The sequence below is a fragment of the Haematobia irritans genome, chromosome 1, assembly GCF_050003625.1.
Source record: "Haematobia irritans isolate KBUSLIRL chromosome 1, ASM5000362v1, whole genome shotgun sequence".
Taxonomy (NCBI): Eukaryota; Metazoa; Arthropoda; class Insecta; order Diptera; family Muscidae; genus Haematobia; species Haematobia irritans.
In genome coordinates this window covers 154,845,046-154,870,708 of record NC_134397.1, presented here as the reverse complement: position 1 = coordinate 154,870,708, position 25,663 = coordinate 154,845,046, and the positions used below count along the sequence as shown (strand labels likewise).

The 25,663-nt window shown below is 29.1% G+C and overlaps 1 pseudogene; it reads left to right on the top strand.

Moving 5' to 3' along the window:
* LOC142232662 (uncharacterized) overlaps positions 1 to 25,663 on the top strand; it is a 179,015-nt pseudogene that overhangs the window by 126,605 nt on the left and 26,747 nt on the right.

Below are 25,663 nucleotides of genomic sequence, written 5' to 3'. Positions count from 1 at the left end.
ATTTTTTATTTAATATTTTTATTTTATTTTTTTGTTTTAATTTTTTAAATACCGGGAGTTTTTTTTGTAATTAATTATTTTGTTTATCATTTATATATTTTTGTTTTAATTTTTTAAATACTGAAAATAAAAAATATATTCTAAAGTAGTGTTACTTTATTAATTCATGAAACCAATTTTAGCCATTTTCATATTTATTATGCTATATCACTACATATGCAGGATTTAAATTTTGATGATCACCAAGAGCTCTGGAGACCTGGGTTCAAAACCTGGCTCCGGCAGATATTTTTAATTTTTTTTTTTTTGTTTTTATTTTTTGATATATTTTTACATATATTTTTTTTATTTATTTCATGAACGATTGAAATTTAATGCAATTGAATAAAAGTCAGTGTTGCCAGTATTGGGGATTTTTCCGAATATTGGATATATTTTTTCGTGGGGAGTTCGTGTGAAGATTGAACGTAATCTCTCAGTTTACGTTCAATCTTCTGTGATCGTAGCCATAAGGAAAATCATCTGCGATATTTTAATTTAGTTTTGTATTTTCTTTTTTTTTTGAAATTATTTGAAATAATTATTTTCGTTTCAACTAAAAAATTAAGTAGATCAGTTAATTTCGTGATTGAATCAGAAAATAAAGTTTGTGTGCTCATAAGGCACAGAAAAAAACAATTAAATAAAAATTTATAGATTAACCCTTCAAGGGACAGGATATAAATTGTAATTTAATATTTTAATTTTTTTTTTATATTAAACAATTAAAATACTTAATCATAAATACATACATGTTTAATGTTTAAGAAATTATAACATTGAAATAATATCAATCGTGCGTAATTTCTTATTAAAAAAATTCCTTTAACACTATGCTAGAAATCTTGCTTTCCCGATTTTTCGTACAAAAACGAGATTTCAAATTCACACTAGGCCGGATATCCTCTTAAAGGTAATATTGGCCGAAATCCATATAGATCACATAGATTCAGTAGATTTTCAATAGGGAAATAACAGCTGACGAGGATCAAAATCTCGATATTTTTGTAATTTGTAAAGAGATTTTAGTTTTAATTATCGAGCTTTCGTGCCTAATGAGTGTGTACATAACCCTAGCGATAGGCGGTATACGAAACATTTTTTTGCGACGAACAAATACAATAACATTGTCGGGAAAATATCCTCTTTTTTTGCTTCCCAGTATTTAGCCAAACATGGGCAAATTATGATGTAAATGAAATTGGAAATTGGCAACACTGTTCACAAAATTATCTTTCCCGTTTTACCGTTATTTGATGTATATTTAGCCTACAGCGAATATCAGTGATGAAACTTACAAAAATTGTTAGCTTCCCAGAAATAGATGTAAAAATGTACCAGAAAATTGTACATCTATTAAACTCAATAATTAATTTTCCATTACAATTCAGAAATTGATAAATATCAAACTGCTTTTATGAATAGAAACATGACATAAGAGGTACATCAGTTTTTTATTTTCTTTATGTAAATTATAGAAATAAATTAAACTATACTAAGAGATATTTCAACTTTTCATAATTTTTTTGCAAAATTTTTATAGAAATAAAAATTTGGCACAATTTTCTATACAAAATAAAATTTTGGCAAAATTTTCTATACAAAATAAAATTTTGGCAAAATTTTCTATTGAAATAAAATTTGGCAAAATTTTCTATAGAAATAAAATTTGGCAAAATTTTCTATAGAAATAAAATTTTGACAAAATTTTTTGTAGAAATAAAATTTTGGCAATTTTTTTTATAGAAATAAAATGTTTAGCAAAATTTTCTATGGAAATAAAATATTTGCAAAATGTTCTATAGAAATAAAAATTTTAGCAAAATTTTGTATAGAAATAAAACTTTGGCAAACTTTTCTATACAAAATAAAGTTTTGGCTAAATTTTTTATAGAAATAAATGTTGGCAAAAATTTCTATAGAAATAAAATTTGGCAAAAAAATGCAAAATTTTCTATAGAAATAAAATTTTGCACAATTTTGTGTAGAAATAAAATTATAAAATTTTCTATAGAGATAAAATTGTAAAATTTTTTATACAAATAAAATTTTGACAAAATTTTCTATAGAGATAAAATTGTAAAATTTTTTATACAAATAAAATTTTGACAAAATTTTCTATAGAGATAAAATTTGGCAAAAGTTTCTATGGAGATAAAATATTGACAAAATTTTCTATAGTAATAAAATTTGGCAAAAGTTTCTATAGAAATAAAATTTGGCAAAAGTTTCTATAGAAATAAAATGTTGGCAAATTTTTCCATAGAAATAAAATTGTTAGCAAAATTTTCTATAGAAAGAAAATTTTTGCCAAAATTTTTTATAGAAATAAAATTTTGACAAAATTTTTTATAGAAATAAAATTTTGACAAAATTGTCTATAAAAATAAAATTTTGGGACATTTTTTTATAGAAATAAAATTTTGGCAACATTTTCTATACAAAATAAAATTTTGGCAAAATTTTCTATACAAAATAAAATTTTGGCAGGTTTTGTTCTTTAAGCATTGTTGTTGTTTTTTATTGCAGCTTAAAACCATACATTGACTAAACTACAAGTGTAGCTTAACCAACAGAGGAAAAGAAAGTTTGTCAAATATATTTGGGCAAAGCCCTATAGACTGCAAGATGGTTGGATGGACGCACGTTTCGGAATTACCACATTCCTCATCAGCATCCTCTACTTGCAGCAAAACTATCAACCAATTATCAGAATAAATTCAGGCAGTTCATTAAACCCAACAATGAACCACACTTGAACCTCCCAAAAATTTCTATAGAAATAAAATTTGGCAAAAAAATGCAAAATTTTCTATAGAAATAAAATTTTGCAAAATTTTCGGTAGAAATAAAATTGTACAATTTTCTATAGAAATTAAATTTTGACAAAAATTTGATCAAACACTTCAAAACTAGTTTGTTTTTTCTTTTTTTTTTTTGTAATTTGCTATATTTTTGTAACTGTTTTTATAATTTTTGTAGATTAGTTTTGGCCCAAGAGGCAAACGTGGTTGTATTGTTAAATTTTATTCTTCTATTGAATAGAGCATAACGTGGTACTGTGGTACCCAGCATATCTAAATATAATTACAACCATTCAATATTTCTCATCACTGACATATGCAATGTACACCTATCAGTAATTGATGTTAAGCACATTTTTGTATATGGGAAAATTGTTATAAAAAATGTAATCAATCAGTTGGAATAATTCCCATATGCAATTTCCATTAAAAGTTTGTATAAATAATAATTCTTCCATGCTCTGCGTCGGCGGTTTTGTTCTCTCCGAAGAAAAGGTTGCCCACATTCCTTAATTGTGTGGATAATTTCTCTGTTTCAGAATGCCTCGATCGTCACCATAACGGTAATATTGACCCTGACCCAAGATTGACCCAGCGCCACTGACTCTCGCAGTCCACATAGAACGTCACCATGACGTTTAATATCGACCCTGACCCGAAATTTGACCCAGCGCTACTGACTCCCGCAGTCAACATAACTTGCTTCGTGTAACATCCATCACGTTGAGGCCTCGGTTGGATGTTACTGGAAAATACAAAGCCGTCGGAGAGGAACAGCAGTGAGATCGCTATTTTTTAGCCAATGTGAACGACTCGACTTAGAAAGAGTTATGCCAATCACTTGTACAGTGAGACCCCTAGAAGTGGAAACCCAGGGTCCTCCACATTTTGATCCTATTCGAAAAGTGTCTACTTATGGAAGATTAATTTTAATGTGATAACATAGCAAACTGTCTCACGGAAATCTTCCCTTTTAAGGAGGTGTCCGTCTTTCAGAGTGTCGAAGTCTGAGAGGTGTTTAGTGAGTGACTTTTTTAGAGACATGCGCAAATCCGAAGAATATTGTGTATGAAGCAGCAGAGGTGGAAGGCGTGAGCCGATAATGCTGCTATTGCGGTGAAAGAGCCCTTTTTTCTTCGCTTTTTTCATAAACCAGCGTCGAATATGCTCCAACAATTCGTTATAGTACAAGCATGCGATAGTTTTACCCATCTTCAAATTGTGGTTGAAGATTACACCTTCTAAATTACAGAATATATATTCTACGGAATCATACATTCAAAGGTCGAAAATCGATATAAGCTACCAAAGTTTGAAGAGCATTTTACCAAAAAACTACCAAACAAAAAAAATATATTGTCTTGTCAAAATTTTATTTCCATAGAAAATTTGTCAAAATTGTATTTCTATAGAAAATTTCATCAACATAATTTCTATAGAAAATTTTGTCAAAATTTTATTGCTATCGAAAATTTTTTTAAAATTTAATTTCTATAGAAAATTTTGTCAAAATTTTATTTCTATAGAAAATTTTGTCAAAATTTTATTTCTTGTTAAAATTTTATTTCTATAGAACATTTTGTCAAAATTGTTACTTCTATAGAAAATTTTGTCAAAATTGTATTTCTATAGAAAATTTCATCAACAATTTATTTCTATAGAAAATTTTGTCAACATTTTATTGCTATAGAAAATTTTGTTAAAATTACTTCTATAGAAGATTTTACCAAATTTTATTTCTATATAAAATGTTGTCAACATTTTATTTCTATTTTGTCAAAATTCAATTTCTATAGAAAATTTTGTCAAAATTTTATTCTGTTAAAATTTTATTTCTATAGAAAATTTTGTTAAAATTTTATTTCTATAGAAAATTTTGTTAAAATTTTATTTCTATAGAAATTTTTATCAAAATTTTATTTCTATATAAAATTTTGTAAAAATTTTATTTCTATAGATTTTTTTTTTCAAAATTTTATTTCTATAGAAAAATTTGTCAACATTTTATTTCTATAGAAGATTTTACCAATTTTTATTTCTATATAAAATTTTGTCAACATTTGATTTCTATAGAAAATTTCATCAACATTTTATTTCTATAGAAAATGTTGTCAAAATTTTATTTCTGTAGAAAATTTGGTCAACATTTTTCTCTTTTGGAAAATTTTGTCAAAATTGTATTTCTATAGCAACTTTTGTCAAAATTTTATTTCTATAGACAATTTTGTTAAAATTTTATTTCTATAGAAAATTTTGTTAAAATTTTATTTCTATAGAAAATTTTGTCAAAATTTTACTTCTATAGAAAATTTTGTCAAAATTTTATTTCTATAGAAAATTTTGTCATAATTTTATTTCTATAGAAACTTTTGTTAAAATTTTATTTCTATAGAAAATTTTGTCAAAATTTTATTTCTATAGGAAATTTTACCAAATTTTATTTCTATTTTGTCAAAATTCTATTTCTATAGAAAATATTGTCAAATTTTTATTCTATGGAAAATTTTGTCAAAGTGTTATTTCTATAGAAAATTTTATTTCTATAGAAAATTTTGTCATAATTTTATTTCTATAGAAAATTTTGTCAAAATTTTATTTCTATAGAAAATTTTGTCAAAATTTTATTTCTATAGAAAATTTTACCAAATTTTATTTCTATAGAAAATTTTACCAAATTTTATTTCTATAGAAAATTTTGTCAAAATTTTACTTCTATAGAAAATTTTGTCAAAATTTTATTTCTATAGAAAATTTTGTCAAAATTTTATTTCTATAGAAAATTTGTGAAGTACATCTTAGTTGAATAGGAATAATTTTCAAAATCTTCCAAAATATCAAAAATTCTACCAATCTACCAAACAGTAGAAAATCTGCAATTTTTAGTAGAATATTACCAACTTTAGTAACCGACCTTGTGAGTTGGCCACATTATTAATCGCAAAATACGAAAAAGTAGATAGATTTTTTGGAATAAGCTAACGTTCAAAAAGTCGACATTTGGGAAAAAAGTTTAATCGAAAAAAAAATGAAATGTGGACTTTTGCGAATTTATTTAAAAAAAATCGCAAAATCGGTATTTTGATTCTCAATCCGTATTACATTACCTCTGCAATTCACAGAAAACTTTTCGATCAATCAATTTTTCACTTCCCATGAGTTGTTTTGTGCCAGTCTTAGAAAATACACTATTAAAGTGGAAATTTGAATTTACAACAATTAGATGTGGCAAAAAAGTATATAGGATTTGAACCTTCAATGGAAGTACTTTTCAGAAGGTTTGGGCAAATTACAAGAATTTTTATTTAGTTTTTTGTTTGTTGAATTTAAATAGAAACAAGTAAGGAAAGTCTAAAGTCGGGCTGGGCCGACTATATTATACCCTGCACCACTTTGTAGATCTAAATTTTCGATACCATATCACATCTGTCAAATGTGTTGGGGGCTATATATAAAGGTTTGTCCCAAATACATACATTTAAATATCGCTCGATCTGGACAGAAATTGATAGACTCTACAAAATCTATAGACTTAACATTTAAGTCGGCTAATGCACTAAGGTGGAACACAATGTTAGTAAAAAACAAGTAAGGAAAGTCTAAAGTCGGGCGGGGCCGACTATATTATACCCTGCACCACTTTGTAGATATAAATTTTCGATACCATATCACATCCGTCAAATGTGTTGGGTGCCATATATAAAGGTTTGTCCCAAACACATACATTTAAATATCACTCGATCTGGACAGAATTTGATAGACTTCTACAAATCTATAGACTCAAAATTTAAGTCGGCTAATGCACTAGGGTGCAACACAATGTTAGTAAAAAATAAATATGGGAAACATTTAAATCTGAAACAATTTTAAGGAAACTTCGCAAAAGTTTATTTATGATTTATCGCTCGATATATATGTATTAGAAGTTTAGGAAAATTAGAGTTATTTTTACAACTTTTCGACTAAGCAGTGGCGATTTTACAAGGAAAATGTTGGTATTTTGACCCTTTTTGTCGAAATCAGAAAAACATATATATGGGAGCTATATCTAAATCTGAACCGATTTCAACCAAATTTGGCACGCATAGCCACAATGCTAATTCTACTCTCTGTGCAAAATTTCAACTGAATCGGAGTTAAAAATTGACCTCTGTGGTCATATGAGTGTAAATCGGGCGAAAGCTATATATGGGAGATATATCTAAATCTGAACCGATTTCAACCAAATTTGGCACGCATAGTTACAATGCTAATTCTACTCCCTGTGCAAAATGTCAACTAAATCGGAGTTAAAAATTGGCCTCTGTGGTCATATGAGTGTAAATCGGGCGAAAGCTATATATGGGAGATATATCCAAATCTGAACCGATTTCAAACAAATTTGGCACGCAAAGTTACAATGCTAATTCTACTGCCTATGCAAAATTTCAACTAAATCGGAGTTAAAAATTGGCCTCTGTGGTCATATGAGTGTAAATCGGGCGAAAGCTATATATGGGAGATATATCTAAATCTGAACCGATTTCAACCAAATTTGGCGCGCATAGCTACAATGCTAATTCTACTCCCTGTGCAAAATTTCAACTAAATCGGAGTTAAAAATTGGCCTCTGTGGTCATATGAGTGTAAATCGGGCGAAAACTATATATGGGAGCTATATCTAAATCTGAACCGATTTGGCTGATATTTTGCAAGTTTTTCGAGACTCATAAAATATTCGGATGTACGGAATTTGAGGAAGATCGGTTGATATACACGCCAATTATGAACATATCGGTGAAAAATATATATGGCAGCTATACCTAAATCTGAACCGATTTTTTCCAAAATCAATAGGGATCGTCTATGAGCCGAAACAGGACCCTATACCAAATTTTAGGACAATCGGACTAAAACTGCGAGCTGTACTTTGCACACAAAAATACATCAACAGACAGACAGACAGACAGACAGACGGACTTCGCTAAATCGACTCAGAATTTAATTCTAAGACGATCGGTATACTAAACGGGTCTCAGACTTTTCCTTCTTGGCGTTACATACAAATGCACAAACTTATTATACCCTGTACCACAGTAGTGGTGAAGGGTATAAATATGGGAAACATATAAATCTGAAACAATTTAAGGAAATTTCGCAAAAGTTTATTTATGATTTATCGCTCGATATATATGTATTAGAAGTTACAAGGAAAATGTTGGTACTGTGACCACACACAAAAAATTTTTTTTCTGATTCAATCACGAAATTAATTGATCCAATTAATTTTTTAATTGAAATGTCTTCAATCACGAAAATGATAGTATCAATCACAGTTTTAATTGGGCATAGAAAAAATTCTTGATTAAAAAATTAATTGATTTCATTACCAAATTTCAATTAATTTTTTAATTGATTCAATTAAAAATTTAATTGATATTGATTGCCAAACTCAATTAATTTAGTAATTAAAAAAAGGTAACTATTTTCAATTACATTCTGAATTGGCTTAGAAATTTTATTTGGACTAACAATTGATTGTTTGAAAAAAATTTTAATCAAAAATTTAAAAAAATAATGTTCATCACTTTTTTAATTGACTTAGTCTTCCGAATTTGATTAAAAGTTAATTGTATCAATTAACTTTTTAATTAAAAATTAAAAATTTTCAATCATTGGCTTAATTAACTTAATGTTTCTATCTTGATTAAAAAGTTAATTGTACCAATTAATTTATTAATTGAACAAAATTTCAACTTCAATTAACGTTTCAATTGGAAATATTTTGGTGATATTTTTTTCTGTGCATTTTTGTCGAAATCAGAAAAACATATATATGGGAGCTATATCTAAATCTGAACCGATTTCAACCAAATTTGGCACGCATAGCGACAATGCTAATTCTACTCCCTGTGCAAAATTTCAACTAAATCGGAGCAAAAAATTAGCCTCTGTGGTCATATGAGTGTAAATCGGGCGAAAAAATTGGCCTCTGTGGACAAAGGAGTGTAAATCGGGCGAAAGCTATGTATGGGAGCTATATCTAAATCTGAACCGATTTGGATGATATTTTGCAAGTTTTTCGAGACTCATAATATATTGAGATGTACGGAATTTGAGGAAGATCGGTTGATATACACGCCAATTATGACCAGATCGGTGAAAAATATATATGGCAGCTATATCTAAATATGAACCGATTTTTTCCAAAATCAATAGAGATCGTCTTTGAGCCGAAACAGGACCCCATACCAAATTTTAGGACAATCGGACTAAAACTGCGAGCTGTACTTTGCACACAAAAATACATCAACAGACAGACAGACAGACGGACAGACAGACAGACGGACATCGCTAAATCGACTCAGAATTTAATTCTAAGACGATCGGTATACTAAACGATGGGTCTCAGACTTTTTCTTCTTGGCGTTACATACAAATGCACAAACTTATTATACCCTGTACCACAGTAGTGGTGAAGGGTATAAATATGGGAAACATTTAAATCTGAAGCAATTTTAAGGAAACTTCGCAAAACTTTATTTATGATTTATCGCTCGAAATATATGTATTAGAAGTTTGGAAAATTAGAGTCATTTTTACAACTTTTCGACTAGGCAGTGGCGATTTAACAAGGAAAATTTTGGTATTTTGACCATTGTTGTCGAAATCAGAAAAACATATATATGGGAGCTATATCTAAATCTGAACCGATTTCAACCAAATTTGGCACACATGACTATATTACTAATTGTACTCCTAGTGCAAAATTTCAACCAAATTGGGCCAAAACTCTGGCTTCTGGGACCGTATTAGTCCATATCGGGTGAAAGATATATATGGGAGCTATATCTAAATCTGAACCGATTTCAATAAAATTTGGCACACATGACTATACTTCCAATTTTACTCCTTGTGCAAAATTTCAAGCTAATCGGGATAAAACTTTGGCTTCTGGGTCCATATAAGTGCATATCGGGCGAAAGATATATATGGGAGCTATATCTAAATCTGAATCGATTTCAACCAAATTTCGCACGCATAGCTTCAAAGCTAAATCTACTCCCTGTGCACAATTTCAACCAAATTGGGCCTAAACTCTGGCTTTTAGAACCATATTAGTCCATATCGGGCGAAAGATATATATGGGAGCTATATCTAAATCGGAACCGATTTCAATCAAATTTTGCACACTTGACTATACGACCAAGTGTTATGTTTGTACAAAATTTCAAGCAAATCGGTATAAAACTCTGGCTGCTGGGTCCATATTAGTACAAATCGGGCGAAAGATATATATGGGAGCTATATCTAACTCTGAACCGATTTCTTCCAAAATCAATAGGGTTCTATTCTGACCCAAATTAGGAACATGTGCCAAATTTGAAGGCGATTGGACTTAAATTGCGACCTAGACTTTGATCACAAAAATGTGTTCACAGACAGACGGACGGACAGACGGACATGGTTATATCGACTCAGGGACCCACCCTGAGCGTTATTGCCAAAGACACCATGTCTCTATCTCGTCACCTTCTGGGTGTTACAAACATATGCACTAACTTATAATACCCTGTTCCACAGTGTGGCGCAGGGTATAAATATGGGAAACATTTAAATCTGAAGCAATTTTAAGGAAACTTCGCAAAACTTTATTTATGATTTATCGCTCGATATATATGTATTAGAAGTTTGGAAAATTATAGTCATTTTTACAACTTTTCGACTAGGCAGTGGCGATTTAACAAGGAAAATTTTTGTATTTTGACCATTTTTGTCGAAATCAGAAAAACGTATATATGGGAGCTATATCTAAATCTGAACCGATTTCAACCAAATTTGGCACACATGACTATATTACTAATTGTACTCCTAGTGCAAAATTTCATTCAAATTGGGCCAAAACTCTGGCTTCTGGGACCGTATTAGTCCATATCGGGTGAAAGATATATATGGGAGCTATATCTAAATCTGAACCGATTTCAATAAAATTTGGCACACATGACTATACTTCCAATTTTACTCCTTGTGCAAAATTTCAAGCTAATCGGGATAAAACTTTGGCTTCTGGGTCCATATAAGTGCATATCGGGCGAAAGATATATATGGGAGCTATATCTAAATCTGAATCGATTTCAACCAAATTTCGCACGCATAGCTTCAAAGCTAAATCTACTCCCTGTGCACAATTTCAACCAAATTGGGCCTAAACTCTGGCTTTTAGAACCATATTAGTCCATATCGGGCGAAAGATATATATGGGAGCTATATCTAAATCGGAACCGATTTCAATCAAATTTTGCACACTTGACTATACGACCAAGTGTTATGTTTGTACAAAATTTCAAGCAAATCGGTATAAAACTCTGGCTGCTGGGTCCATATTAGTACAAATCGGGCGAAAGATATATATGGGAGCTATATCTAACTCTGAACCGATTTCTTCCAAAATCAATAGGGTTCTATTCTGACCCAAATTAGGAACATGTGCCAAATTTGAAGGCGATTGGACTTAAATTGCGACCTAGACTTTGATCACAAAAATGTGTTCACAGACAGACGGACGGACGGACAGACGGACATGGTTATATCGACTCAGGGACCCACCCTGAGCGTTATTGCCAAAGACACCATGTCTCTATCTCGTCACCTTCTGGGTGTTACAAACATATGCACTAACTTATAATACCCTGTTCCACAGTGTGGCGCAGGGTATAAATATGGGAAACATTTAAATCTGAAGCAATTTTAAGGAAACTTCGCAAAACTTTATTTATGATTTATCGCTCGATATATATGTATTAGAAGTTTGGAAAATTATAGTCATTTTTACAACTTTTCGACTAGGCAGTGGCGATTTAACAAGGAAAATTTTTGTATTTTGACCATTTTTGTCGAAATCAGAAAAACGTATATATGGGAGCTATATCTAAATCTGAACCGATTTCAACCAAATTTGGCACACATGACTATATTACTAATTGTACTCCTAGTGCAAAATTTCATTCAAATTGGGCCAAAACTCTGGCTTCTGGGACCGTATTAGTCCATATCGGGTGAAAGATATATATGGGAGCTATATCTAAATCTGAACCGATTTCAATAAAATTTGGCACACATGACTAACTTCCAATTTTACTCCTTGTGCAAAATTTCAAGCTAATCGGGATAAAACTTTGGCTTCTGGGTCCATATAAGTGCATATCGGGCGAAAGATATATATGGGAGCTATATCTAAATCTGAATCGATTTCAACCAAATTTCGCACGCATAGCTACAAAGCTAAATCTACTCCCTGTGCACAATTTCAACCAAATTGGGCCAAAACTCTGGCTTTTAGGACCATATTAGTCCATATCGGGCGAAAGATATATATGGGAGCTATATCTAAATCGGAACCGATTTCAATCAAATTTTGCACACTTGACTATACGACTAAGTGTTATGTTTGTAGAAAATTTCAAGCAAATCGGTATAAAACTCTGGCTGCTGGGTCCATATTAGTACATATCGGGCGAAAGATATATATGGGAGCTATATCTAAATCTGAACCGATTTCTTCCAAAATCAATAGGGTTCTATTCTGACCCAAATTAGGAACATGTACCAAATTTGAAGGCGATTGGACTTAAATTGCGACCTAGACTTTGATCACAAAAATGTGTTCACAGACAGACGGACGGACGGACAGACGGACATGGTTATATCGACTCAGGGACCCACCCTTAGCGTTATTGCCAAAGACAATATGTGTCTATCTCGTCTCCTTCTGGGTGTTACAAACATATGCACTAACTTATAATACCCTGTTCCACAGTGTGGCGCAGGGTATAAAAATATATTTATACAAAAATATATGCAGAAAATAACAAAATAAAAACGATGTATAACAAAAAAAAATAAATAATAGTTTAGAAAAATATTTAATAAAAATTTACCGCTGATGAGGTTTGAACTTGCGTCTTTTATTTTTTCATTCATACTAATAAAGAGCCAGTGTTGCCAGTATTTTTCAGGATCCTGTCCGCACATTTAGGCGCTTTCGTCCCCAAAAATCCCAAATTTAAATTAATGTTCCTCACAAAAATACCCAATAAATACAAGTTTTATTCAAAAAATAAAGAAATATGTGTTGCTGCAGAATATTAATAAATCTTTTAAAATTGAAGAAGATATGTAAAAATTTTGTCATACCAGCTAGCGAATTGCAATCACCGCTGCCACAGTTGGTAATATTCTACCAAAAATGGCAGATTTTTTTCTGTTTGGTAGATTGGTAGAATACTTGATGTTTTGGTAGATTTTGCAAACTATTCCCCTCCAACTAAGAGGTACCTCCATTTTTATGAAAATTATAATTTGATCAAATTTCCTATAAAGTTTTTATTAATTTTTTTATAGAAATAAAAATATGACAAGATTTTCTATAGAAATAACAATTTTGACAAAATTTTTAATAGAAATAACAATTTTGACAAAATCTTCTATAGAAATAAAATGTTGGCAAATTTTTTTTATAGAAATAAAATTTTGACAAAGTTTTCTATAGAAATAAAATTTTGACAAAATTTTCCATAGAAATAAAATATTGACAAAATTTTCTGTAGAAATAAAATTTTGACAAAATTTTCTATAGAAATAAAATTTTGACAAAATTTTCTATAGAAATAAAATGTTGATAAAATTTTCTATGGAAATAAAATTTTGACAAAATTTTTAATAGAAATAAAATTTTGACAAAATTTTCTATTGATATAAAATTTTGAAAAAATTTCTATTGATATAAAATTTTGACAACATTTTCTATAGAAATTAAATTTTAACAAAATTTGTATAGAAATAAAGTTTTGGAAAAATTTTCTATAGAAATAAAATTTTGACAAAATTTCTTATAGAAATGAAAAACTTTCTTCAAAATAAAAGTTGTTAAATTTGGTAGAATTTTTGGTAAAATGTTCTTAAAATTGTAGTAAATTATTTTTGTCACGAGTGGCATCTGTGATTGCAATAAGATCAAGATTTCGAAACACAACACCAGGAGACGTGTGATCGTCCACCAAATGCTCGAGAAATGAAAATGGGACTTTGGTCACCAGGTATTTATCATCGAAAATTTACTTCTAAATAAAGGGTGATACGGTCAAAATTTGGTCAATATAAACTTGACGTATTTCTTTCAATTTTGCATTTAAAAAACCTGAACACCCCTCATTTTGAAGGTGTGTGTGTGTGCAGAATGTTGCTCCTATTTTGATTTTGGAATTCACTCTTCAGTTGTCAAACTGCCGTCCAAGCAAGAAGAGCAGCGTATCAAAATTTTGCTCGCGCATCGCGAAAATCCGAGCTACTCTCACGCAAAGCTGGCAAAATCGCTAAAAGTTGCCAAATCAACCGTTACAAATGTAATTAAAGTGTTTGGGGAACGTTTGTCGACAGCCAGGAAGTCTGGATCGGGGGGAAATCGAAAACCGGAAGCCGCTGATACGACAAAGAGAGTTGCCGGTAGTTTCAAGCGAAACCCTAACCTCTCTCTCCGAGATGCCACAAATAAGTTGGGTGTATCAACTACAACCGTGCATCGAGCCAAAAAACGAGCCGGACTATCGACTTACAAGAAGGTAGTGACTCCAAATCGCGATGATAAACAAAATACGACGGCCAAAGCGCGATCCCGGAGGCTGTACACGACGATGCTGACGAAGTTTGACTGCGTGGTAATGGACGACGAAACCTACGTCAAAGCCGACTACAAGCAGCTTCCGGGACAGGAGTTTTATACGGCAAAAGGAAGGGGAAAGGTAGCAGATATTTTCAAGCACATAAAACTGTCAAAGTTCGCAAAGAAATATCTGGTTTGGCAAGCCATCTGTACCTGTGGCTTGAAAAGCAGCATTTTCATAGCTTCCGGGACTGTCAACCAAGAAATTTACGTGAAAGAGTGTTTGAATAAACGTCTGCTGCCTTTCCTGAAGAAACACGGTTGTTCCGTACTGTTTTGGCCGTATTTGGCATCTTGCCATTACGGTAAAAAGCCATGGAGTGGTACGCCGCCAACAACGTGCTGGTGGTTCCCAAGGACAAGAACCCTCCCAACACGCCAGAGCTCTGCGCAATTGAGAAATACTGGGCTATTGTCAAGCGGAACCTAAAGAAGACCAAAAAACTGCTAAGGACGAGCAGCAGTTCAAGGCAAACTGGCTTTCTGCGGCGAAGAAGGTGGCTGTACAAAATCTGATGGCAGGTGTCAAGCGTGAGGCCCGGCAATTCGGATTTGGAAAAGCGAAAGCCTAACTGAATATTTTTCCTGAATTTTATACTAATTGAACTTGAATTTAATTTGATTTTTTAAATAAACGATTTCACCGATTTACACGCGTTTTCCCTTGACCAAATTTTGACCGTATCACCCTTTATAAAATTGGATGGTAGATCAATGTGAAGGTGAACCATCAACATAATTTCTATATTTATGGGATATATTATCCCAATCTGAGATGAACACTAATAAGGGGCAATACTTAGGCCCGAGTACTCACGAAACGATTTAACAATTGTAGATATATGTCGTAGCCAATCTGAGTAAAATTATAAATTAGATATTGAGCGCACAAAACAAAATCGTGTGTCCGTTTCTAGTCCAAAGGCTCTACTTGCACCCTTTTGTATGTCGTGGAATAAAAAGTAGCAAAGTCTTCTTTTTTGAAGATTAGATGTGCTTCTTTTTTATTAATCATGTTGACTTAAAAAACTTCCTGAAGAACATTATTGTACATCTGATTTATTATAGTGAACCGATTTTGAAAAAAACCCAAATTTTTGGAGATTCCTTACAAAATCCCCAAGTCCGCAGGTCAAAAACTTCGTCCCCATCCACAAAAAAATATTTGAGGAAAAATCGCCAATATTGGCAACACTGTGAGAAATAGAATTTTATACCTTGTGCCGAACAAACGCCCTGTACCACATTTTATCAAAAATCGGTTAATAAATGAGACCAGAATCTTGCGAATAACAAATTTATGGACAGACAGACACCAAGGCTAAATCGGCACGGGTGGCGCTTCTGAGTCGAAAGGTACATATATATATTATGTAGTCTAAAATCAATATTTCTTGCAGTCATATTCTTTTTGCAGATCAAACTTATTATTCCCTAACCACTACATACATACATATGTATGTGGTTTAAAAATCGTATAAGGAATACCAAAAAATTACTTATGCTTATGCTATACAAGAAATAGTAAAACGGCAACACTGTTCGTAAAATCATTTTTTTCTACATTAACCGTTATTTGATACATTTTTAGTCTACACCTCATATCAGTGATGAAATTTACAAAAAATGTGTATTTCCCCAAAAATAGATGACAAAATGTACCAAGAAATTGTAAATCTAATAAAATCAAACAATTAATTCATTACAATACAGAAATTGAAATTTGTTGTCAAATCGCATTTATGAATAAAAGAATGTGAGTTTCAGTATTACATTACAATTATTTATTATACCCTCCACCATAGGATGGGGGTATATTAACTTTGTCATTCCGTTTGTAACACATCGAAATATTGCTCTAAGACCTGAGTCGATCTGAGCATGTCCGTCCGTCCGTCCGTCTGTTGAAATCACGCTAACTTCCGAACGAAACAAGCTATCAACTTGAAACTTGGCAAAAGTAGTTGTTATTGATGTAGGTCGGATGGTATTGAAAATGGGCCATATCGGTCCACTTTTACGTATAGCCCCCATATAAACGGACCCCCAAATTTGGCTTGCGATTGCTCTAAGAGAAGCACATTTCATCCGATCCGGCTGAAATTTGGTAAATGGTGTTAGTATATGGTCTCTAACAACAACGCAAAATTTGGTCCATATCGGTCCATAATTACATGTAGCCCCATATTAACCGATCCCCCGATATGGCTTGCGGAGCCTCTGAGAGAAGCAAAATTCATCCGATCCGGTTGAAATTGGGTACGTGGTGTTAGTATATGGTCTCTAACAACCATGCAAGAATTGGTCCATATCGGTCCATAATTATATATAGCCCCCATATAAACCGTTCCCCAGATTTGATCTCCGGAGCCTCTTAGAGGAGCAAAATTCATCCGATCCGATTGAAATTTGCAACGTGGTGTTAGTGTAAGGCCGCTAATAACAATGCCAAAATTGGTCCATATCGCTCTATAGTTATATATAGGCGATCCCCAATCACACAAAAATTGGTCCTTATCGGTTCATAATCATGGTTGCCACTCGAGCCAAAAATAATCTACCAAAATTTTATTTTTATAGAAAACATTGTCAAAATGTTATTTCTATAGAAAATTTTGTCAAAATTTTATTTCTATAGAAAATTTTGTCAAAATTTTATTTCTATAGAACATTTTGTCAAAACTTTATTTCTATAGAAAATTTTGTCAACATTTTATTTCTTTAGAAAATTTTGTCAACATTTTATATCTATAGAAAATTTTGTCAGAATTTTATTTCTATAGAAAATTTTATCCAATTTTTACTTTTATAGAAAATTTTGTCAAAATTTTATTTCTATAGAAACTTTAAACTTAATTATATACGTATTTAATCGGCCTTTTTTAGTTTAATATATACCACGTATGGACTATGTGGTATATATTACGGTGTTAGGAAGTTTTTAGATACCTTGCCATCGGCAAGTGTTACCGCAACCCAAGTAATTCGATTGTGGATGACATTCTTCAGTAGAAGTTTCTACGGAATCCATGGTGGAGGGTACATAAGCTTCGGCCTGACCGAACTTACGGCCGTATATACTTGTTTACATCACATTATTTCTGATTTGAAATATTATCGATGTATCTTAGTAGATTATGGGCATATACTCGTATACTCTCAAAACAAGTATATACAGTACACTAAATTTGGCCGGGCCGAATCTTAAATACCCACTACAACAAGTCAAATATAATAGTTTCCATTTAAAACTCTTCGTTATAGCTGGTTGATAAAATATAGAACTTCAGGGGGGTTTAATGACAGATATTCTCCTAAGCCATCCAGTTCAACCAGTACGCTTCACGAAGATAAATTTAAAGATTCTACTGAAGAATACTAGATCACAAACATCTCGAGTAGGTGTGCAAGAAAATCATGAACTAACGCCTTGATTTGAAATCCAAAATCTGTAGATTTTTACGCCCATTATTCAAACAATTAGAAGAAATAAAATCTGGAAATTTTCCTTTCATGCAATTTTCATGATTAGCGCGCCTTCTATACTCTCAAGAAGCGACATCGGTCTATATGGAGGCCTTACCAAATGAACCGATAAAAACTAAATCCGTTAAAATTTCAGGCAAATTTGATAACGACTAAGGTTTATATAAGACCAGGGAGTTAAAAATCTGGCCCTAAAAACCCTCTAGATATCAAATTTCAGGCAAATTGGTATTGATTCCGAGCCAAAGATGTGGCTTCTTTAAAATAAAGACAATTTTTAGCGACCCATCATTTATCGAATTTCCATTCTCTTTTTGCATTATATTAATTCAAACAAATTCCATTTTAAAAATCCAAATTATAACTGATAACTCAAAGTAAAAAATATTTTCTTAACTCCAAAAAAAAACTTTAAACCAAAGATGCTAAATACTCAATATAAGTCTTAGCCTATATTTGAAGCATATTTTATCTAAAATCAAAAGATTCAATATTTCAATGAATTTAAGGACGATTTCTTTAAATGACAAAAATACTTTAAGGGTCTTTTCCTTACTTCAAAGACATAGGACATTATGGAGGGACGCAAATTTACCACTTTTGTGTCCTAAATTTTAATAGAAAATTTTTTAAAGTAAATATGTATTATAAACTTTATGTTAATAAAAAAGTTCATTATTTTAAAGAAATTTGTCCTTAATATTTTGTGAATTGTGAAATTAAGTTCTTGTTATCTTTAATATCACGTAAATATTTCTTTTTAGTGTACATATATGTTTAAATCAAAAAAAAACATATATTCCAGGCGTGGTCACGTAATTTTCACTAAAGGTGCATTCAGAATTTATAGGCAAAATGTACAAAGGCATGTAAACGATTTAGCGTAATGCTAAACTGTATGATTCTATTAAAAAATGCATAACGTACTATCGTACGTAACGTATAAAAATATAATTACAATCATTCAATATTTCTCATCACTGACATAGGTATGAGCGACAAGGAGTGATTGATGTTAGGCACAGTTTTGATTATGGGCATATTGTCATGAAATTATTGAATTAATCAGTTGACATAGTTCCCATATGAGATTTCCATTAAAAGTTTGTATAAATAATAATTCAGAAATGAAGTACATCGGCGGTTCTGTTCTCCCCGAAGAAGAGGTTGTTCACATTCCTTAATTGTGGATCTTTCTCTGACGCTTCGAGCGTCGCCATAACGCTAATTGACTTCCGCAGTCCACATGACATGCTCGAACATCCATCACGTTAAGGCCTCGGTTGGATGTTACTGAGACCTTACAAAGCCCTTGGGGAGGAACAGCAGTGAGATCGCTTTTTTTAGCAAAATAAATTTATGTACGGAATTTGTTAAAAATTCCATATGAATTTTTAAAGTGTCTAAAACTCCAAAAGTAGTACAGTTTTGATGTAGCGCCCCCATAGACGACAAACTCAAAATTAAAAAAAATAAAAAGTTGCAAGGTCGACTTTTTCGAAATTAGAACAAATATAAATTTCGGAATGTCACTTTTTCAAAATGACTATCATATTACTTTTCAAATTCAATTTTAGTCATTGTAAAAAATCGAATTATTGATTTTGACCAAAACCGAACTTCGACTAATCATAAAGATACGAAAGTCGATTTTCGTAGTTCGAAAACCGACTTTTGTATTCCTACGTTTGATCCAGGCTAAAATCGACTAATCGACATTTAATGTTGACTAAAATAAATGAAAGCGATACATATGACAAAAATTTGTACATCAAAAAATGAATAAAGCGATTTTCCAAATGTTAAAATTTAGACATTTGCAAAATGGCGAAAGTAGGGATACAAAAATCGAAGTCGACTTTCTGTAATCATCAAATCGACTTTGGAATTTTTTAAAATTTTTGATCTTGCTCAATATTCACTTTTTATAGAGACCTAAATTGAATTTTAAAGAAAAAGTCGAATATGGATTGAAAAGAGAATATAATTTAGGTCTTATTAAACGGGGAATTTAGCACAAAGTCGAAAGTGACAATATAAAAAGGTGATTTTCATAATCGCAAAAATCGACATTTTCAATAAAACAAAAAATGTTGCCAAAATTTTCTATAGAAATAGAATTTGGCAAAATTTTCTATACAAATAAAATTTTGACAAACATTATAGAAATAACATTTTGACAAAATTTTCTATAGAAATAAAATGTTGACAAAATTTTCGATAGAAATAAAATTTTGACAATATTCTCTATAGAAATAAAATTTTGACAAAATTTTCTATAGAAATAAAATGTTGCCAAAATTTATATAGAAATAAAATTTTGACAATATTCTCTATTTTGACAAAATTTTCTATGGAAATAAAATTTTGACAAAATTTTCTATACAAATAAAATTTTGACATAATTTTCTATAGAAATAAAATTTTAACAAAATTTTCTATAGAAATAAAATTTTGACAAAATTTTCTATAGAAAAAAAAATTGACAAAATTTTCCATAGAAATAAAATTATGACAAAATTTTCTATAGAAATAAAATTTTGATAAAAATTTTCTATAGAAATAAAATTTTGATAAAAATTTTCTATAGACATAAAATTTTGATAAAAATTTTCTACAGAAATAAAATTTAAAAAAAAATCTATAGAAATAAAATTTTGATAAAATTTTTCTATAGAAATAAAATATTGACAAAATTTTCTATAGAAATTAAATTTTGACAAAATTTTCTATAGAAATCAAATTTTGACAAAATTTTCTATCGAATTAAAATTTTGACAAAATTTCCTATCGAAATAAAATTTTGACCAAATTTTCTAAAGAAATACAATTTTGACCAGCTTTTCTGTAGAAACAAAATTTTGACAAAAATTTTGTATAGACATAAAATTTTGAAAATATTCTCTATATAGAAATAAAATTTTGCCAAAATTTTCTATAGAAAAAAAAAAAAAAAAAAAAAACGAAATAAAATTTTGACAAAATTTTCTATAGAAATAAAATTTTGACAAAATTTTCTATAGAAATAAAATTTTAACAAAATTTTCTACAAAATTTTCTATAGAAATAAAATTCTTTATTCTTATTATTATTCTTTATTTAATAGTAAGATTTTTCCATTTTCTTTGTTATCTTTCTAAAGGTATTGCACAGAAGTGGCTTAGCCTTATATCTAGAATATTAGAATTGTGGTATAATACATAATATTTTTGTTTGTTCTTTTTTTTTTTTAGATAAAGTGTTTGAAGGAAAACTATTAGCAAAAACCTTCTATACAAAATTAAAGAAATAAAATGTTGACAAAATTTTCTATAGACATAAAATTTTGATAAAAATTTTCTACAGAAATAAAATTTAAAAAAAATCTACAGAAATAAAATTTTGATCAAATTTTCTATAGAAATAAAATATTGACAAAATTTTCTATAGAAATTAAATTTTGACAAAATTTTCTATAGAAATCAAATTTTGACAAAATTTTCTATCGAAATAAAATTTTGACAAAATTTCCTATCGAAATAAAATTTTGACCAAATTTTCTAAAGAAATACAATTTTGACCAGCTTTTCTGTAGAAACAAAATTTTGACAAAATTTTCTATAGAAATGAAATTTTGACAAAATTTTCTATAGAAATAAAATTTTGACAAAATTTTTTATAGAAATAAAATTTTGACAAAATTTTCTATAGAAATAAAATTTTAACAAAATTATCTACAAAATTTTCTATAAAAATAAAATTTTGACAAAATTTTCTATAGACATGAAATTTTGATAAAAATTTTCTACAGAAATAAAATTAAAAAAAAAATCTATAGAAATAAAATGTTGAACAAATTTTCTATAAAAATAAAATATTGACAAAATTTTCTATAGAAATTAAATTTTGACAAAATTTTCTATAGAAATCAAATTTTGACAAAATTTTCTATCGAAATAAAATTTTGACAACATTTCCTATCGAAATAAAATTTTGACCAAATTTTCTAAAGAAATAAAATTTTGACAAGCTTTTCTGTAGAAACAAAATTTTGACAAAAATTTTGTATAGAAATAAAATTTTGAAAATATTCTCTATATAGAAATAAAATTTTGACAAAATTTTCTACAGAAATAAAATTTTTATAAAATTTTCTATAGAAATAAAATTTTGACAAAATTTTCTATAGAAATAAAATGTTGACATAATTTTCTATAGAAATAAAATTTTGACAAAATTTTCTAAAGAAATACATTTTTGACTAAATTTTCTATAGAAACAAAATTTTGACAAAAATTTTGTATAGAAATAAAATCTTTACAAAATTTTGTATAGAAATAAAATTTTTACAAAATTTTCTATAGAAATAAAATTTTCTATAGAAATAAAATTTTCTATAGAAATAAAATGTAGACAAAATTTTCTATAGAAATAAAATTTTCTATAGAAATACAATTTTGACCAAATTTTCTATAGAAACAAAATTTTGACAAAAATTTTTTATAGAAATAAAATTTTTTATAGAAATAAAATTTTGAAAAAATTTTCTATAGGAATGAAATTTTGAGAAAATTTTCTATAGAAATAAAAATGTTGGCAAAATGTTCTATAAGAATAAAATTTTGACAAAATTTTCTATAGAAATAAAATATTGACAATATTCGCTATGGAAATAAAATTTTGGCAAAATTTTCTATAGAAATAAAATGTTGACAATATTCGCTATGGAAATAAAATTTTGGCAAAATTTTCTATAGAAATAAAATTCTAACATCATTTTCTATAGAAATAAAAATTTTGGCAAAATGTTCTATAAGAATAAAATTTTGACAAAATTTTCTATAGAAATAAAATTTTGGGAAATTTTTCTATACAAATAAAATTTTGGGAAAATTTTCTATAGAAATAAAATTTTGGGAAAATTTTCTTTAGAAATAAATTTTTGGGAAAATTTTCTATAGAAATAAAATTTTGACAAAAATTTCTATAGAAATAAAATTTTGACAAAAATTTTCTATAGAAATAAAATTGTTTTGCTTGCTTCGACAAACTTACGATTTTAAGTTCACAGAAAATTTTTGTTTTCTGTTTCAATCAATCTGAAAATTCCGAAAACATGGTTCCATAAATAAAATGTTGACATAATTTTCTATAGAAATAAAATTTTGACAAAATTTTCTAAAGAAATACAATTTTGACTAAATTTTCTATAGAAACAAAATTTTGACAAAAATTTTGTATAGAAATAAAATCTTTACAAAATTTTGTATAGAAATAAAATTTTTACAAAATTTTCTATAGAAATAAAATTTTCTATAGAAATAAAATTTTCTATAGAAATAAAATGTAGACAAAATTTTCTATAGAAATAAAATGTTGACATAATTTTCTATAGAAATACAATTTTGACCAAATTTTCTATAGAAACAAAATTTTGACAAAAATTTTTTATAGAAATAAAATTTTGAAAAAATTTTCTATAGGAATGAAATTTTGAGAAAATTTTCTATAGAAATAAAAATGTTGGCAAAATGTTCTATAAGAATAAAATTTTGACAAAATTTTCTATAGAAATAAAATATTGACAATATTCGCTATGGAAATAAAATTTTGGCAAAATTTTCTATAGAAATAAAATGTTGACAATATTCGCTATGGAAATAAAATTTTGGCAAAATTTTCTATAGAAATAAAATTCTAACATCATTTTCTATAGAAATAAAAATTTTGGCAAAATGTTCTATAAGAATAAAATTTTGACAAAATTTTCTATAGAAATAAAATTTTGGGAAATTTTTCTATACAAATAAAATTTTGGGAAAATTTTCTATAGAAATAAAATTTTGGGAAAATTTTCTTTAGAAATAAATTTTTGGGAAAATTTTCTATAGAAATAAAATTTTGACAAAAATTTCTATAGAAATAAAATTTTGACAAAAATTTTCTATAGAAATAAAATTGTTTTGCTTGCTTCGACAAACTTTCGATTTTAAGTTCACAGAAAATTTTTGTTTTCTGTTTCAATCAATCTGAAAATTCCGAAAACATGGTTCCATAAATAAAATGTTGACATAATTTTCTATAGAAATAAAATTTTGACAAAATTTTCTAAAGAAATACAATTTTGACTAAATTTTCTATAGAAACAAAATTTTGACCAAATTTTCTATAGAAACAAAATTTTGACAAAAATTTTTTATAGAAATAAAATTTGCTATAGAAATAAAATTTTGAAAAAATTTTCTATAGGAATGAAATTTTGAGAAAATTTTCTATAGAAATAAAAATGTTGGCAAAATGTTCTATAAGAATAAAATTTTGACAAAATTTTCTATAGAAATAAAATATTGACAATATTCGCTATGGAAATAAAATTTTGGCAAAATTTTCTATAGAAATAAAATGTTGACAATATTCGCTATGGAAATAAAATTTTCTATAGAAATAAAATTCTAACATCATTTTCTATAGAAATAAAAATTTTGGCAAAATGTTCTATAAGAATAAAATTTTGACAAAATTTTCTATAGAAATAAAATTTTGGGAAATTTTTCTATACAAATAAAATTTTGGGAAAATTTTCTATAGAAATAAAATTTTGGGAAAATTTTCTTTAGAAATAAATTTTTGGGAAAATTTTCTATAGAAATAAAATTTTGACAAAAATTTCTATAGAAATAAAATTTTGACAAAAATTTTCTATAGAAATAAAATTGTTTTGCTTGCTTCGACAAACTTTCGATTTTAAGTTCACAGAAAATTTTTGTTTTCTGTTTCAATCAATCTGAAAATTCCGAAAACATGGTTCCATAGGGAAACTCATGTAGTATTCCCCTTTCCCAGTCATCTAAAGTATCCATTAACCCTTCTTCGCTTATTACTACTACTTTCATTTATTCTTCACCATACTTCTCTGCAAAATGCATAATATCTCAAGCCAATGGTTGTAATCAACGATTAAAATAAATATTTATTCAATATCAAAACGAAATAACCACCATATTCCAATCATGCATTAAATTTGCACTTCATCAACTGCAACGAGTACTTACATATTACCTTACCATCTTCCTATTATTTCATTACAGACGTAAGGATAGCAGTGCTTTACAACGTTCAGCCAGCATAGATTCTTTTGCCGAAGTTGTTTGGAGTGATTCACCGCGACCATCACTGGATATCCCAAGACCAATGGTGGCTCCATTCAGTAAAAGACCCTCGGCCAGTAGTTTGTATAGCAATTGCAGTACCTCGTCACAAAGTGCCCAATTGAATATCAATGAATTGTGCGTCATCAATAGTGTGGGTGGTGTTGGTGGTGGTGTGGGAACACTCGGAGCTGCTGGTGTTATTAGCGGTATTGGGGTTGGCCCTAACGGCAGCGGAGTTGGTAGTGGTGGCAGTGGAGTCACTACTCTCGTTGGAATTACAACTAGTGGCAATAACCGTCGTGAGAGTCTATTAAGTCCATCGTCCACCCGTCGTAATAAGCTGACAAGAATTATAAACGGTAAGTGGATGAAATGAATCTCAATGGTAATTCTGATAAGTTTTTCTATTTGTTTTTCTTTGCTGTCGATACTGCTCCAGCTGTCCAGAAAAGTTTGGGTTTCCATGTTGAATAATGAAGCTCGATGGGTATGAGAACAGTGTGGAGCAA